This window comes from Ochotona princeps, chromosome 15 (genome assembly GCF_030435755.1).
Source record: "Ochotona princeps isolate mOchPri1 chromosome 15, mOchPri1.hap1, whole genome shotgun sequence".
NCBI lineage: Eukaryota > Metazoa > Chordata > Mammalia > Lagomorpha > Ochotonidae > Ochotona > Ochotona princeps.
The window spans coordinates 49,464,727-49,483,839 of record NC_080846.1 but is presented as its reverse complement, the minus strand read 5'-3'; positions in this window follow the sequence as shown (position 1 = coordinate 49,483,839).

Sequence of the window (19,113 nt, the reverse complement as noted above, 5' to 3'; positions counted from 1 at the left end):
CTGTTACCACCAAATAGTGTATATTTCCTAAAAAATAAACTTCTTAAAAGTAACCGTGGTAGGTGTGGGGACAGCAAGGAAATGTTACATCCAAGAGCATGTCATTTCCACTTCTGCAGTGACGTGCGAGATATCAGATTTCCAGGTGGTTATGCTTCCTTATCTGTGCTTCTGTGGCAACTGGTGTGATGACTATCCTGCAGGCCCAGAAGCTGATAAAGTTGGCTATTCCAGGAATCCCCACTGGCTTTTACCTTTATGATTAGCTCCTTGGTCAGTTTCTTGTTGGGCTTGTAGATTCCTGACTTCAACACCCTCAGGGGTCCTTGAAGAAGAGCAGGTATCATTTCTGTAGGAGCTGTCTCCTACATTTAGGAAGGAAAGAATGTTCTTTATAAGGGACACCACCCTGACTGCTGGCTTCACCTCCATACAGCTGAATACCTTAATAGGACACTCCTGTCAGCATCTTTACTCTAATTGCCCTTTCAGGTCTTCCAGGAGCCAAGCACTTGGGACAACTGTTGCTTTTCCAGGCCATTAGTAGGGATCTGGATCAGAAGTGGAGCGGCTGAGACTTGAACTGATGCTTGTTAGGGATGATGGTGTTGTGAGTGGAGGAGACAGCTTAACCTGTTGTACATAATAAGACCAACTCCAAAGTTTATGTCTTGTAAGGTGCTTATTTGGGAATTTCTGTTTGCAGCTGAACTGAATCCTGCCATGCAGCAGATCTTCCAAAATGAAAGTTAATAGAGAAACCATGATAAAAACTTGGACCAATCTCTTAAATGTTAGGAAAGAGACAGACCTGTGGGACTTTAGAAACTGACTAAAGACCAGATATTTAAAGGAAACAGTAGTCATTTCTGTAAAGAAGAAGCTGTAATAATATGGTTATTATAACAGAAATTACAGAGAAATGATAAATAATAATAATTCAAAATAAATGAATCACTGGGTAGGGGAGAACAGTCTTCCGAATAGTTCTTGAGTTGAAAAACAAAACCAGAACCTGACTGTTTGGAAATGGATGGTCAGTGAGTACTACACATCTTCACTTGGATTGCAGCCAGGGTTGTTCTTGGAGAACCCCCGGTGATTAGCACTTGATGAAAAAAGAATATGTAGCAAAAAATGCATTCAAATTTAGAAGCAAGAAAAGCTAAGAAAACGAATCAGCAGACATTAGTTGGTACATACACAGGAATTATTTAGCCAGATTTTAAAAAGAAGCAATCCCAATAAAAACCTTGGCCTCCTGGAGTATCTGCATGTGGAGCCGCCCACATACATTCCCACCATGTGTCTTGGTCTGGGCTGTGGGGTTCACAGCGAGGTCCTACCTGTCGCTGAGAGCCCCTATTGGTGGGATCTGAGGTTTCGTAGATACTCCTCATCTCATCTGCTGGGCTTCCACTCTCTCTCCTTGCTTTGTGGAGGCAGATGCTTGGCAGGTGGTTTGTTTTTTCTTCTAAGATTCTGGAGAGTGACAAGGTATGATCTTGTTTCACCTGGCAGTCTGGGTTCCTATTTCCTGGACCACAACATGACTCTCATTCTAATTCTCATGGCTAATCTAAATTTGATCATAACTCAGAGCTACTCCAGTTCTGAAAAACACCTTCTTTTCCTAAACTGCAACCTCTTATCCTTCCAGCTCTTTCATTTCGATGTTTTTCTTTATCTGTTTTCCAAATTTCATTTCCTTGATTACTTTTATTACAGTGTTAACCTGGAAAAAGTTAATTACACAATGCATCACTGAGACAAATATCTTGCACATATGTATTATTCCCTAGCCCCATTTTTACAAAGTCTGGCAACCCTTGATGAATCCAGTTATTTATTTACTCTGATTTTGCATGTTCCGTGGTTATTGGGAACTTATAGGAAAACTACAAAGCTACAGAGATTATATATGACAAATGTCTGGCCTGAAACCTCCAGTAGGCTTTCAACTCTCCAAGTGACTTTGAAACCGTTTCCTAGCTAATGCTACTTTCCATTTTTCATAGAAATTATTTCAGACCTGCTTCTAGTTCTTTAAGCCGTGCATCCTGCCATATCCTACTTCAGACACAGCAAATGACATCCTTAGCTTCACAGAGAAATGTATTACCTTTATTTCCTGCCAACGTAGTTGTTTCCCTACACTTTTACTGTGACTAAATGAGAGTTCAGTTGTGCAAGACTCAGTGCTTTATCTAAGCTCTGACTCCATCTACTTCTGCCTTTTCAGAAATCTTTTTTTCTTGATGATTGATGCTGTACTTCAATTGATACTGTACTTCAGTTTCTTTTTTTTTTTTTAAAGATTTATTTTTATTACAAAGTCAGATATACAGAGAGGAGGAGAGACAGAGAGGAAGATCTTCCGTCCGGTGATTCACTCCCCAAGTGAGCCGCCAACGGGCCGGTGCGCGCCGATCTGAAGCCAGGAACCAGGAACCTCTTCCTGGTCTCCCATATGGGTGCAGGGTCCCAAAGCTTTGGGCCGTCCTCGACTGCTTTCCCAGGCCACAAGCAGGGAGCTGGACGGGAAGTGGAGCTGCCAGGATTAGAACCGGCACCCATATGGGATCCCGGGGCCTTCAAGGCGAGGACTTTAGCCGCTAGGCCACGCCGCCGGGCCCTGTACTTCAGTTTCTTTGGAATTTAAAAAATATCACACACTGGCGTCTTCTTAACTCCCTTTTTATCTCCTGCTCTAGCGCCTATTAGTTCCCTTTAGGAAATATATCTTGTGTGGCTTAGGAGTCTCAAATATTGTCATTCTTCGAGCTCAGTTTTAAATCATTGCATTTTCCACTCAGGAGAGATGAAATCCCCAACCAGATGAGATATACAGAGGTTTTGTTGCACTCTGGCACATTTATGATCTCACATAGAAAGCATGGCCTAATGAGGGGGGGTCTCAAAACTGACCACCGAGTTGAGCACTTCCTCTGCTTGAGGAAGGAGCTCCTCCCCCAGTTGAGGGGAGCTGTTTGGATTATGAGACAGGAATGATGTTTCAGCTGCATTAAAGAAGCCCTGCGTGGGCATCTTGCCCTCTTTGAGATGAGTGTAGCAAGAACTCCAGCCGGGCTCTGTTAGGAAATGTCAGTGTTGCAGATGGTGGCTAAACCATAACATGTAACACTGGCCCCTAGATGTATACAGAAGAAGAAAAATCGGTGGATACTGGCCATGGCCCCATTTTCTACTCCAAGCCAGCTCCTGGACTCAAAGTAAAGCTTTTGGAAGTTCATTTGACAGTATTGTTCTTGTTATGCTTAATTTGGTTTAAAAGTTTAACTGTGATGATAAAATTATTTGTCTATGGTGATAATATGAATATGATTTTTGGTGTACCATATATTTATGTTAAAATGTTTTACCTGTGATGCAAATATATTTTATAAGTGAAATCAAGTAAGTAATAATATTCTGCCAATCCAGTGATACAGTTACTAAAATCTATCAGTATATATTATATGCATTGTATATTAATATACACATAAAACTTGAAAGGAGGTTGATATCAGTCAAATGGTGTGTTTTACTCTAGTATTTCATTTTTTAAAAAATAAGCAGAATTACTTGATATGTGCTCATGAGTGTTTATAATCATGAGTGTATTTTATTTAAAATTCATTGGAAATCTTTAATCAAAACATTAATCAAATGCAGGGTTAAACTTCATCCTTAGAAACATTTAGTAAGCTTCAGTGATTGAAACAAAACCTGCAAGTAGAAGAACCCAGAGATTCATGTGCACAAATGCAAGTGAAGAAGTGAACAAATTAAATGATGAGCCAATAGCTGGCAAGGTGTAATTTTGAGTTTGAATGATCTCATCTTTTGGGGAAGATTAGTTAAGTGACTTTTTTTGATATACTCCTCTATAATTGAGTGAAACAGAGAAGGTCTTTGATTTTTCAGCAAAGCTGGTGAAATATTGAAGGAATCATAAACAAAGATAACTTTACAAATTTATTTTATCTTCTAAAAACTTTAAGTCATGTTATTCTGGACAAGATAGAAATATGGTCCCTGTGAAAATACTGAAATAGAACAGCTTTTTAAAAGCAGGTCTGCAGAAAAGAATGAATTAAATTATGAGCAGTTAAAGCTTGTTAATCATAAAATGGGACTTTGTCAAGGGCTAGGGGCAATTTTGATAAAAGTAATATGGTGATCTTTGAAAGAGTGCTTCAGAACAAAACATGATGCAGCTAAGAATCAGGATAAATTCTCTGAGTACAGCTGACTCTGCATCCTCAAGTTCCACACTTACAGATTTAACAAGTTGCAGAGAGTTCCTGAAAAAAATTGTACCTGTAAAGAACGGTGCGGACTTTGTTTTCTTGTCATTATTGCCTAAACAAAGAATATAGCACCTATTTATATAACACTGTCCTTGAATTAGACATTGAAAGCAATCTAGGATGGTGTAAGGCATATGGGAGAATGTGCTATCTTATTATTCTTATTATTTTTCCAACTTAATATATTATTATTATTATTTTAAGATCATGTGTTTTAAATTTGCATTGCAATCGAAGGCCCAATGGTGCTACAAAATGAAAAGTTCAAGAAATAAAAAGTGACAAGACATAGTCCAGTGGGAAAAAGAGCTAGGATAATAATAATATGAAAAGATGTTCTACTTCACTCAAAGTAAATATTAAGACAGTCACAAAAGCATTAGCATTACAGTAGGGTATAATTCCTATCCATTTGTTTGAGAGAGATTTAAAATCAAGTTTGACAAAACAGTGTTTGCAGCAAAACTGATACAAGGGACAGGAGTGTTGCTCAGGTCTGTTAACTATCTGTAAGTTGTGTTTTCTTCTAGAGGACCCTCTGTGTCCTCCCCCTGAGAGATCTTCATCCCCGTCAGGCTCAATATGTGAGTTGTGCTTTTTTTTTTCCAGAGAAAAATTTTTATTCTTTACAGAAGCAATTTATCACTGTGGCCAGAGTAAACATCTCCATGTCTGCTGGTGGAAGGAGATGTTATTACTGTTTTCATCCTATAGCGATCACGAGGCTGGGCCGCTAGGATAAACACACCAAGGGCATTACTGAAAGCTCAGAACTACCTTCTCCCTGCCTGCCATATTGACAACCAAGCTTCTGTTTCAGTCAGAGGGGGAGGGAAATTGGATCAAAAGTACCTGTTTCCTTTGCTAGCTGCACAAATAATGAACTCTTCTATCTTGTCAAAGGCTGATGTCTCCGAGCCTGGCGATGGACTTACTGTGTTGTGGCTGAATTATCACTCTCTGAAAAAAAAGGATAAATCATGCATTTTTTAATATCTGAGTTCCCTGACAGCTGGCAGAGAATCACTGTACTGGTGACTCATATCGTGACCCAAAAATCTGAAGGTTCAGGAAAGGTTGGAATTATTCACTGACATTTTGTGAAATAGAGTCATGGGTTCCTCATGTCTTTTGATTTCTGTGGGGCATAGATTCTGTCAATGCAGCTTTCCCAAATCCTGCTTGGACTTTTTCCTCACCACCAAGATAAGACCTGGCAATCAAGTGCCACTTTGCTACTGGAAAGTTCCTCTAATGTTGTCTGTTTTTGCTAAACATAGTATAGCACAGATAAAGAAGGTGCCACACTACCTGGCCAGCTCTCTTTAGGGTCCTGAATAGACTGTCTCTGGAAAAGCAATAATTTCAAGGTATTGATCCTTCTGATGTGTTGATTCTGGGACCAGGTCATTTTCCAGAGGTCCCCAGAAAATTGGCAGGCAATGTGATTAAACATTGCTCACCTACAGAAACCAAGGTGGACTCTTTCTGGTCCTCACAGCTCTATGGAAAGCAAAATAGAGAATTGCAGAATAGCAGGTTCAAGTGTTGAGATTTCTGGAATGTAATAGGTATATTATGCCTCAAAACCACAATTTAGAAAATAAAAATAAAGGGACTGACTCGTGGCATATCAGGCTAGCGCTCTGTCAGCAGTGCCAGCATCCTATATGGGCTCCCGTTCAAGTCCTGGCTGCTCCACTTCTGATCCAGCTCCCTGCTTATGACCTGCGAAAGCAGCGGAGGATGCATTACAATAATATAGTAGATATGTAATTGTATACAAACAAGAATAAGACACACTTTTTCTTTTTTTCCCCTGGAGAACCACATAAGGCCCTTAAAGCTCAAAACGAATTGTTTTGTTGGTTGAAAAATCAACAAGTCTGGTTTCCAGTGATGACTGGTTGCCAGGAGCCCGCGTCATGTATAGCTTTCTTCAGCCAAGAATTCATTTCATGGCTGATGTCTGTACCAAGGATGTGGTGGCCCCTGCCAACTGAGGCACGCTAAGATAATATTTTACTAGTGTGGTGGTTCCATGATTTAATTTAGTGACTAGTGGGTGACTAGCACGACTGTGTAAGAACCCATCCAAAGAGGTCCTGGACTTTATAAGACTTGAGTGGGACCCAGACTCCTGGGATGAACCTGTGAGGGTGAACATCAATAGGAAGCATTTAAGGATGTGGAGCCCATGGATGGATGACTTTGGGATTATCGCTGGGGTGTATTTATATGTTTATCCAGTTCCTTAACCCCATGTCTGCTGCCTGAATGACAGCTGTCCTTTAGGGGAGTGGCCTTCCACAGGACATCTCATCAGGGCTCTGCTGGAGCCTGCTTCACCCCCATAGGCTGTCAAATTTTCAACTTGCCTATGCTAAGGAAGATTAGTCTCCCAACAGATCTTGTCAGCAGTCTTCTTTTCTTTTATTTTTTTTTTATTAAATTTATTCATTAATTACATTGTGTTGTAATTTCATAGGAACTGGGATTCTTAAGCCTATTGTGTTTGACTGCTTTTTGTTACTCGAGAGGAGCTTCTTGGGAAAGAAAAAGTTTGTTTTCACTTACACTTGGAGATTGCAAGTTCCAGTGGCCCCGCAGTCTGGTGTCTGTGGTGGACAGAGAGGAAGGATCTCCAGGTGGGCAAGGAGAGATAGAGTCTAGGCTGAACTTGAGCTGAAATATTAAAACCTCTCGCACAAGCCCCCTCAAAGGGCCTGCCCACAAGTAACCCAAAGATTGCGCCCCATTCCCATTGGTTTCACCTCTCAGACACCACATTTAGATCAAGTCTCTACCCTTGATCCAGCAACTGTTAACATTAGGAGAACAGAGTTTAAATATAGGCATGAGTTTTGGAGAGAAAACTCCTGTTGTACCCATAATACACATGATTCATCGTTTCAGTGTTTCCCAGTAGACTTCCGTCTCTATAAGGCTTTGTATTCTTGAGACTCCAGAAACTTCTTGCGCAACACTAGCCCCCACTCTGTTGTCCCTTTGCATTGAGTAAGTTGCCCAAACCAAGGAGTTATTTCTTTAATAGGGCTTTTTTTTTTTCCTGTTTGATAGGAGCAAGATCCAAACCATTTGTAAACACATCTACAAAGATCAGAACATAGCAGAGCTACCTGCTGCTCATTTGAGGCATTCCAGTGAAATCAACCTGCCAGTTTTTCCCTGGTTTTCTCCCTATGACTTGACATTTTTTTTAATTGATAAATAAATCAGTCCTTAAGCAACTTGTTTGCTTAGGTTAAACAGATTATTTATTTTAAATGGAAAAAGAGAGTTCTTCCATCCATTGGTTCACTCCCCAAATGTCTGCCATAGCCAGGACTGGGCCAGGCAGAAACTAGAAGGCTAAAACTCAATCTAGGCCTCCTACATGGGTAGCTCGGATTCAACTATTTAAACCGTCACTTGCTGCTTTCCAGGGTGTTAATTTGCAGGAAGCTGGAATCTGGAGCAAAGCCAGGACTGGAACTCTGGCATGTTAAGGGATGCAGCTGCCCCAACTGGCATCTCAACCTTTGTGCCATATGCCTGCTCCATGAACTCTCTTTATGATGGGCAGAGGACCTGTCTCTGGCATACTTTTTTTTTAAAGAAGATTTATTTATTTTTATTGCAAAGTCAGATTTACAGAGAGGAGGAGAGACAGAGAGGAAGATCTTCCATCTGCTGATTCACTCCCCAAGTGACTGTAATGGCTGGAGCTGAGCTGATTCATAGCTAGGTGCAGGGTCGCAAGGCTTTGGGCCTTCCTCAGTTACTTTCCCAGGTCACAAGCAGGAAGCTGGATGGGAAGCAGGACTGCCAGGATTAGAACCGGCACGCAGGCATTCAAGGTGAGGACTTTAGCTGCCAGGCTATCACGCCGGGCCCTCTGGCTTACATTTGACATAGGGTAAACTCCTCTGTACTACTTTCTGAATAGGTGTGGGCAGGTGGGCTCTATCAGGAGCCACTGCAGCATTGCAGGGCAGCGTCCCTCCTGGTGTGGATAGTTTACAAAGTTGGGACAGCACATCTTCCATCATGCCTTTAGGAACTCCAAAGATTTCCTCTTTGTTATAAATCTACCCTCCCTTTGCTGTCAGGTGCTGCCTGTCCTGCTCTGTCTAAATCCATTTCAGGATAATTTGGTTTAATGGAGAGTGACATCCAGCATCAAGATCCGAGCGTCCAGCTTCTCTTTCCTCGCTATCATTTTGGTTATCTGATTGGCTTTGCTGTTTCCTTGACAACATGACTGTTTATACCATCGATGTCCAGGGTGGTTTCTCATTCCTACCATTTTAGGCAACATAACTGCCTCTAAAATGGTCAGTGTTTCTTCTGTATTTTTCTTTCTTTCATATAGTAAGAAGGCCTTTTCTTTCCATAAAGCATTGAAGGCATACTTTGTAAGTATCAGTATAGACTTGGATTCTCTTTTCTTACTTACAACAAGAAGAAACAATGTAAGAGCAATAGTTTCTGCCTTCTGGGTGGAGGCTCCAGGTAGCAAGAGTTTTGCCTCCAGGATCTGTTGTTGAGATACCTCAAATTACTGGACCTTTCTTTGCCTTTGATTCATGAAGCTATTCCCATTTGTCAACATCTCTAAATCTGGATCTTCCAAGGACAGATCAGTCAAATCAGGTTATCCAGCAGCTTCTTCAATGATTTAAAAATTTTATTTGAAAGGCAGAGTGACAGGGAGAGAAAGGGAGGGGGGAGGAAAAAGGGAGGAGGAAGAGGAAAGATCTTCCATTTGCTGGTTTACTCCCCAGATGGTTTCAGTGGCTAGGACTGGGTCAAGTTGAAGCCAGGGTCCGTGGACCCCTTCTAAGTCTCCACATGTGTGGTGGAGTCCCAAGTACTTGAGTCATTTTGGGCTACTTCTCCAGGTGTGTTAGCAGGGAGCTGGTTTGGAAACAGAGCAGCCAGGACTGGAACTGGTGCTCTGATACTGATGCTAACATTGCAGGTGACAAATTAACCATCTGGACTACAAGAATGGCTCCTTCCTCAATGATTTAAATACAGATAAAAATGGCTTCCCTAGAGGAGCCCAGGAGCAGGGAGGTAGGTTTTAAAGTAGATGTGACTTTAGAATTGTCTGAGAGAACTAGAATTATTTAAGAACATAAGCTGGTGTTTCCTCAGTGTCCCAGACATGAGCCAGTTTGCTCCTTTCTGTTCTAGAAGGGCTGTTACAAGTGGGGAGTGTAAGCTATAGTAGGTTTTTTTTTTTTTTTTTTAATTATTTATTATTTAACTTCAGTAATTACATTGTATTATGTGACACAGTTACATAGATACTTGGGAAGCTATAGTAGGTTATCTCAGAATAAATTTTTCAGCTTCTAGTAGCAAGTCACAAACAGCACACTGGCCTTCCTTGAGCTACATTACATATTTTTTTAAAATATATATATACTACTGTCAACATGTACCACCCACAACCCCACTGTAGGGACTCATACCTTGCCTCTTGTGCACAACAATTTCAGTTTAGGAGCTGGTACAGTGGCTCAACTGACTAATCCTCCACCTTCAAGTGCCAGCATCCCATGCAGGTGTTGGTTTGTCCCACTGCCCATATAGCTTCCTGCTAGTGGCCTGGGAAAGCAGAGAAAGATGGCCCAAGTCCTTGAGACCCTGCATCTGCATGGGAGACCTGGAAGAAATTCCTGGCTCCTGGCTTAGGGTCTATTCAGCTGCAGCCATTGCGGTCTTTTGGGGAGTGAAGCAATGGATGGAAGATCTTTCTGTCTCTCCTTCTCTCTGTAAGTCTACCTTTCCAATAAAAATAAGTAAATCTTTATTCCACACCAAGGAATCTGGCTGCCATTCATTGTCAGCCTCATAAAGGGATTTTGCAATTAGTCCCCATTGAGGGAATCCAGCTGTGGCTAAATCCTGGCACATTGAAGAATCCCTGGTGTTGTTGCCTGCTGAAAAGGACTGTTATCCTTGGCAAAGTTTCCTTTTGATCAGGAGGGAAGTCTGTTCTCCTGATAACATAAATATAAAATGCTTTACCATGGGCTGGGAAGTTTGAGCCTTTTCCGAGAGGCCTTATAGTCTTGCTGTGCAAACAAATTTAAAGTGACTTATTTAGGTCTGGAGTCTCTTTTGTTTTGCTGGCTATCAACACATCATCAACATATTGCAGGAGGGTCCCTTCTGTAATTTTAATCCTCTAAAGTCTTTGGATGAAGCTTCCCCCAAATTATCTGGAGCATTTGGAAATCCTAGTGGCAGCACAATCCAATAGTGTTCCTTCAAATGGGATTCAGGTCTGTCTATTCAAAAGGCAAATTATTCTTGAGACTCTGAGCTCAGATATGTGCAAGAAAGAAGCGACCTTTAAATCTAGCAGTGAATCAGCAGAAGTCCCCAGAGTGGTATGGTTGATGTCAAAAATTAGGTACCATCGGATGAACATCTTTAATGATCTGATTAATGACCCTCAGAGTCTGTACAAGACTGTTCTCACTGACTCCTGGTTTTGCACAGGGGAAAATGGGAGCATTGTAAGGAGACTGACAGGGCCAAATGAACCCATGTTTCAGGCAGACATCTATTAATGGTTTGATTATTTCCAAAGCTAGCCTTGTTACATTGCACTGCTTAATTTTAGGAGTCCAGCTTAAGTTCTGACATGATTGGGGTTGCTGGTGGAGCATTTTGGGTTTTTTTGCTGGCCAGACATTTGGATTTATCTGTGGGAGAATACTATTGGGTATTTATACTGTCATCTTAGAGGTCCCTGATTCTTAAAGGGCAGCTAGAAAGGCAGAGCTCTATGCTACTGAAACTTTAGTGTTTGTCTTGCTGGCCAAAAATGTTACCTGGGTGTTTGGACCAGCTAATAAATCACATCCCAACAGGGGTATCAGGAATGCTGGAATGTGTAAAGAGCCATGTTTTGAGTAAGCTTGTCCAAATGTACATCCCAGAGGTTGGAGAAAAGGCTTTTGTATGGCTGTCCCTGGAACTCTGAGCACAATGATCCTTTTAGAAGCTAGTAAAGCTGTTGTCATCAGTCGAAGGAAGTCTGCTGGCTTTTTTTCTACATGTACAGTCATGCAGAGTCCTTGTGAGAAACATTTATGGGGTCACATGAATTGGGGAGAGCCTTTGGGCCCTATAATTCATGGTCACCATCAGTTAATTGAGGCATTTGGTAGCTAGACTCCTGGCTCCCCTATGGTTGTTTTGTTTTGTTTTCACTTTAGCACTGATGATGTGCATTGTTCCAGTGTCCTTGTGTCTAGCAAGCACACTGATGATGGCCCAGAGGTGGTCTCCTTCTATTCAGTGGTTGATTTAGCTCAGTGGTCTTTTTTGGTCCAGTGATGTTTGCATTTTGCCTGAGTACTATAACCAGAATGCTGCCTTGATGTCACAAGTCTCAGCACTGCTGCATTGTTTGAACTTGGCCTCTATTGTTAAAAACCTTGAAAAGCAACCCCAACCAGGAAAGATACGGGAATGCCAAGTCCTTCTTCTAGTTTTTGGAGTCTCTGTATGGTATCTGTTGTACTGTGACTGATGATATTACATTTGTATTTCTGCCTTCTTAGGTGAGTCATAAATCTTTCCCTCTGATCTGGGAATAAGGCATCGTCTGGTGTATTTTCCCTGGGAAAGTGCTTCAAATCATGACATAGTCAGCCTGACATTTCTGCAAGGATTCTGGTCGCCCAGAAGCATTCTGGGAAGGTCAACAAGGTAGTGTCTCCATCTTCTGAGTCTGAGAACCTGCTTAAACACTTCTCTGTAGGGACTCAGTCCAAGCATTTGGCTCAGCAGTTCAGGTGCCTCTCGTGGCACCCACATCCTTTGTCAGAGTTCCTGGTTTGAGTCCTTACTGCTCCACTTACAATGCAGCTTCCTGCTGCATAGTTTTGGAGGCTGCAGGTGATGAGTCAACCACCTGGGACCCTGCCGCCCAGAAAGGTGGCCTGGATTTATTTCTGGGCTCCTGGTTTTGACTTGGCCATCTCCAAGTTTTATGGGCATTTGGAAAGGGAACCAATGGAGGGATGATCTATCCATCTCTCTCTCTCTCTGCCATGTTCAGATAAACTAGAAAAAAACCCCAAGTTTTTCTTTTAAAGTCTGTTATTATTACCAAGGCCACAAAATAAATGACTCCTGCTTAATTTAATCCAGACCAATGAATGGAAGCTAATTAATGACATACATGCAGGCACATGACACACACACTCATATACCAAGTGAAGTAATCACAGGATGTGGTTAAGAACTTGCATTTTTCTAACATATTGGTCGCTCAATACCATGTCATTTAACTCCATAAGGTTGTAAACAGTTGTGGATGTTATGTTGTAGCTTTTAATTGGTCGGGATGATATTCTGCCAGCTCTGCCTTCAGACCAGAGATGGTCTCTCCAAGAAACTGTTGGATTTATCTGGACAATAAGATGCTGGACACTATGTGAAGCACATGCTTGCAATGAAAGAATTATGATTGGATTTGAACTGTAATACTGCAGCTAGGTGGAGAAATCCACCATGGGGGGAGGGTATGGAGAGGGGTTGGGGGAATCCCAGAGCCTATGAAACTGTGTCATAAAATGAAATGTAAAAAAAAAAGTATACTGCAGCATTGATATTTAACTAGTTTGGTTGGAAGTGTACTTATTCAGATGTCACTTTTTTTTTTTTGAAAATTATGCAGTTCCCCTGACAAATGACACCTTTATCTAGTCCCCAACCAGATGGAGACAAAGCTTTCTGTTTTGACTAAAGGAGGACTGTTTTTCTTGGGAATTGAACCAGGACCTTTGCAAGGATCCGCACACAGGGACAGCTTTAGAAGGGCAGTGGCAGTGATGAGAGGGTGGCTCATTAGACAGGTCTTCATTCCCAGGACAGTCTCTAGCTATGAAAGAAACTGCTCCAGTTGTCTTCTGCCTTACCCTGTGGAACTCATGGCTCCTTAGGAGTTGTGTCTTCTGAGAGATATTTCCCTACGTGCCTAGCCACAGGAGCCACAGAACTCAAGCCCCATCCTTGGTCTCCTGTTGAAGGGAAGCAGAGCCTTAAGTGGGCAGGTCAAGTCAAGTCCTATCTGGGTGCCACACTTGTGGGACCAGCATGATGAGTGTGTGGACTGATGGGCTCCATAGCTAGATTTTAGAGTTAATTATTTGTATGGCTGGCCAAGGAAATGGGGACTTGATTTTGATGCAATTTTCCTCTTCTGTTGACTCAGGGAAGGGGTTTATTTGGATGTAGAACAGATGCTGGAGGAGTCTGGGAGAAGGCTTGGTGCTTCAAGTAATGTCCATGGTATCTCTTTGTCTTAGCTGTGCATGGGCAGATCCTGATGTGGCCCAGCGTCACAATCACCATAGGATGAACTTAGCAGAAAACATCTCTTTCCACCAGCAGACTTGGGGACATTTTCTTCTGGCCTGAGTGATAACTTACTTCTGTGAAAAATCTCACAGCTTATTCCCTAAGAGATCTGAAGGGTTTGACAGAGGAAGGAAAGGGAGGACTTTAAGGGGAAAAAAACAACTCACAGAGCAGAGAGATTTGTTTTCCTGTTGTTAGCAGAGGAAGGGAAGGGCAGGCCCTTAAGGGAGAAACTGGGCCTTATTAATATATAGCTTTTATACAAGTTATTAAAGTGGCATATGAAGGGATAGGCATCGTGGCCCACAAGGCTAAGCCACCACTCGAGACATCTGTATTCCATATGGTAGTACTGGACCAGGTCACAACTGTGCTGCTTCCCATCCACCTCCCTGCTAATACACCTGGAAAGGCAGTGGGGGATGGCTCAACTATATGAGTCCCTGCCACCCTTGTGGGAGATGCTGATGGAGTTTTTGACCTATGATATCAGCTTGACCCATCCCCTGCTGTTTGTGGGAATTTCAGGAGGGAACCAGTGAACTAAAGATCTCTCTCATCTTCTTTTCTCTGTCATTCTGACTTTCAAATAAATAATAAATACATTTTTGTTTTTAAAATTTTGAATATGAAGACTTTGAATATAAAGACTTCAGCAAAGATGAATTCTCCCTGCACCCACCGGTGAATAAGTCCCCAGTAATCTGGGAAAGAAGGATACAAAAGTTGCTCATGAGCATCGGGTAGAGATGATGACCTAAATGTTCAAAGTAATAGTGCAGTATGAGTAAAACTGGTTCTGTTGGTTTATGTGGAAAAAAGTCTGGCATGGAGACCTTAATGCACATATATACTGTCTAAGAATTCTAGTTCTCCTTGCTTGTGTCTGAATCTCCTCAGCTGACCTATGTTGTATAAAATCACCTGCTGGCTAGTCTACATGTGAATTGACAGTTATAGCCCTGCCCTGGATATTTCCTGTTGCCCATCAGTTCTGAAACATTGCTGCAGTAGACATGCGGATTGTAGTATAGCTTGTGATGCCAGCATCCCCCGTGAGAGCTGGTTCAAGCTCCCTGCAAATGTGCTTTGGGAGGCAGTAAATGACAGTCCAAGTACTTGGTCCTCTGAGGGCTGTTTGGTTGGAGTTGAATGGAGCTCTGGCTCTTGGCTTTGGTTTGACCCTGCCCTATTGTGGGCATTTGGAACATGACTCAAAAGATGGAAGATCTCTCTCTGTCTGTGTCAATTCTGCTTTTTCTCCCTTTCAAATAAATGGATAAAATCTTTTGCACAATGGAATTAAAAATAAAGATTATTGACCAAAAAAACTTAGAGAAATAAAATGATCTTATTAAACAGTGGGTAAAGGATTTGAATTGATATGAATCCAAAGAAGATATATGAATGACCAGGAAGGGGTGGGAAAAGTTGTTTAATATCATTAGTCATCAGGGAAATAAAAATCCAAATTACAGGGAGAGATCATTCCACACCTGAATGCTCTCTAAATGTGAACCTAATCCTGTCGCTCTTTGCTTAAAGCCATTAAGTGCCTCTAGGTACCCTTAGAGGTGACTGACGTTTAGCACGACAAACATGGCCTTTCGTGTTCCAGTCCTGTCTATGCTTCTAGTTGTTTCCTCAGCCTGAATTTGGATTTCATGCATATGGTACAAGATTTTTTGAAAAGTTTCCCAGTAGATCAAGTTTTTCATTAACTTGGAACTTCACATTGCCTCCATCTTGAGAACTATTGCCTTCTTTCTTTCTTTTTCTTTTTAGATATTTTTTTTTAAAGATTTATTCATTTTATTACAGACAGATATACAGAGAGGAGGAGAGACAGAGAGGAAGATCTTCCGTCCGATGATTCACTCCCCAAGTGAGCCGCAACGGGCCGATGCGCGCTGATCCGATGCCGGGAACCAGGAACCTCTTCTGGGTCTCCCACGCGGGTGCAGGGTCCCAATGCATTGGGCCGTCCTCAACTGCTTTCCCAGGCCACAAGCAGGGAGCTGGATGGGAAGTGGAGCTGCCGGGATTAGAACCGGCACCCATATGGGATCCTGGGGCTTCCAAGGCGAGGACTTTAGCCGCTAGGCCACGCCGCCGGGCCCCTTTTTCGATATTTTTAAAAAGAATTATTTATTTGTTTGTATTGGAAAGTCAGATGCACAGAGAGGTGGAGACAAAGATCCTCCATCTGCTGATTCACTCCCCAAGTGAGCGCAACGGCCAGAGCTGAGCCAATCTGAAGCCAGGAGCCTGGAAGTTTCTTCTGGTTCTCCCACACGGGGGTGCAGGAACCCAAGGCTTTGGGCTGTCCTTGACTGCATTCCCAGGCCACAAGCAGAGAGCTGGATTCGATGCTGGGCTGCCAGGACACAAACCAGCGCCATTAGACTACCACACCGGGCCCACTAATCGCCTATTTTAATCACAATTTCTAACTTCAGCATTTCCTGGAGTTCTCTAAATTTCAAGTCTAGGTCAGGGGGTTCTGTTGTGAGATTTTGTGATTCATGTGGGTTTTCTAGGACCAGCACTGTATAGTGTCATGGAAGGATGAGTTAGGATGCCTTGCCTGGGCGTGGGTCTCACAAGTAAGTTGTTAGTGAGGACAGCTGCATCCCACATTGGAATGTGTAAGTGTGATTCTCAATTCTAACTCCTACCTCCAGGTTCTTGCTAACTCGGACCCTGGGAGGCAGTGGTGAAGACTCAAGCACCTGAGTCCCTGCCATCTATGTGGGTGGCTTGATGGCTTGAATTCAGTTCCAGCTGCTTTGACCTCCCCCCTGGCCTCTGCAGGTATTATGGGAGTGAAACAGTCTTTCTCTCTCCCTCTATCTATTAAATAAACTAGTAAATATATTTTTAAACATATATTTTTATTGCATTTCATTTTTTAAAAATTAATTACATTGCATTATGTGATACATTTTTTATGCACTGGGATTCTCCCCACCCCTCCCCACACTCTCCCCCCACAGTGGATTGCTCCACCTTGTTGCATTTCCATAGTTCAAATTCAGTTGACATTCTTTCATTGGAGGTATTTACCAAGCATAAAGTCCAGCATCTTATTGTCCTGGTAAGTTCAATGGTTTCTTGGTGAGACTATCTCTGGTCTGAAGGTAGAGCTGGCAGAGTATCATCCCAATCAATTAAAAGCCCCAACATAATATTTCCAACCATTTACAACATTATGGCATTAATTGACATGGTATTGATTAACCAATATGTTAATAGGAAAATGCAGGTTCTCAACCACAACCCGTGACTTCTTCAGTAAATATATTTTTTAAAAAGGCATATTTATCTGACCTTCTCAGAAATCAGGAGAGAGGAAAGCCAAATTTCCAACATCGCCAGTGTTAGCTGGCGTGATAAGGAAGTTACCCTCTACTTCACCTTGTATGTGAAAAGTAGTCTGATGTTCTCCTGCCTGCTTTTGTTTTGCCCCATCCTTACTCTCATGGCAGCCACCTTACAGACACCGGCTGCTTGTCTAAGAGAGCTCCTTCTCTGCCTCTTAGGTGAGATGCTGTTCCATTTGGGGATTACTAATAAAAACCAATCAGGTCTTTGAATCAGATTTGCTGAAAATTTAAAAATAATAATAATTTATATTTTTCCCATTTTGTTAGAATAGGAAGGAGAGAGAGAAAGCAAGCTTCCATTTGATGTTTCCCTCCCCAAATACTCACAATGTCAGGGCTGGACAAGGCCAAACTCAAGAGTCAGGAACCCCCACATGAATGATAGGAATCAAATACTTGCAGTATCACTTGCTGCCTCCCATGGGTCCATTAACCGGAAGCTGGGCCTGAATCAATGGATGCTGATGTGAAATGTGGTCATATTAAGTGGCAACTTAACTATCAGGTCAATGGCAAATGCCACATTCCTGATTTTTTTTTTTAATGTTTATGTCTTTCTTTGTTTCATTCTTAAACTCAACCTAGATTGAGTTCATGGCTCCTGCTTTGGTCTGGCCCAGCCTCAGCTGTTGTGGGCATTTTGGGAGTGAATAAGTGGGTGAGAGATCTTTGTCTTAGCCTCTCAAATACAATAAAGGGCAAAAGCAGCTGTGTGGTCTGGTTATGACTGCTGAGATCTGCTGGACAAATAAGGTCCATCCTGCATATCCAATCAAATCCCGCCTTACACTGTCCTCTGGTACACCTGCTACTCTGCCCATTCCCCCTACCCCACCTTGCCCCAACCACTACAACAGCTGTTGGCCACTGGGATCTGACAAAGTATTTTAACAAGATGATATCTTCAAGATTCTGACAGTCCTAGGGCTAAAGTTAATGTCAGAGGGTTTGAGACCAGCATCAGCTGTAAGAGGAGACCTCTTGAGGAAAGGGAGAGTGACACAAGGGCAGTCACAGGGGAGAAAGTGGATGCCTTGTTAAGCACTGAGGCGGCTGCCAGGGCTCAGGCAGGAATAAGAGAGGAAGGAGTGTTGATGAGTATAACTGAGTGAGAGGCAGTGTGGGAATGTAAGGTGGAAGAGCAGGACCCAGGTGGGCTGTGTAATTTGTGATGGGAAGCATGGAGACATGGCTGGACACTCTGTTCAGGTCTCTAAAGGCAGTTCTGAGAGAGCACTCAGAGCACTCAGGTGCACTGCTATGTGCACCTGTTTGTTTTGTTTTGTTTTCTCAATCAGAAGAAAATTAGCCTTCGGGGTTTCTGACTCAGATCTTCCCACACAACCACAATGAAACACCTCCCTATCTTCAACCTTCTTTGCCTTTCTGATCTGGATGAGGCCCAGGGAAGAGGAATACACTCACAAGGATGGGGGGTGGTCTATGTGTAAGACTTTCATTCATTACACAAAAATGTGATCTAAGTTCAATGTCAGTCCTTAGTAGAGCTGGAGAAGAAAGCACAGGATGGGAGAGGTAAGGGCCATTCTTTTTCTTCTGAGATGGCTAAAAATGCACATTCTTTTGTGATTAGATAGCTGGAGAGGCTGGTCCTTTGTAGCCTGGTAAAGAGGAGTAATATCTAAATATCTGTCTGTCCTCATGTCCTGCATGTCCTTCTTCTACTTGTCACACCTGTATGAAGAGCCTAATGGAGGATGAAAAGTGTGAAATTCTATGGGAGAGTATGCCCTGGATCCCTCTAAGAGCTTCTTGTCTGATGGGGAGTGCATATTCAGGATTCAGACATTAACTGTTTTTATATATGAGCCATTCACTCTGAGTTTACTGGGCTTTATATCAATCTCACTGTTTAGCACAGGTAGGGTTGTGTTTATAAGTGGATACATGGGCCTGGTGCAGTGGCCTAGCAGCTAAAGTCCTTGCCTTGAACGTGCCAGGATCCCATATAGGCGCCAGTTCTGATCCCGGCAGCCCCGCTTCCCATCCAGCTCTCTGCT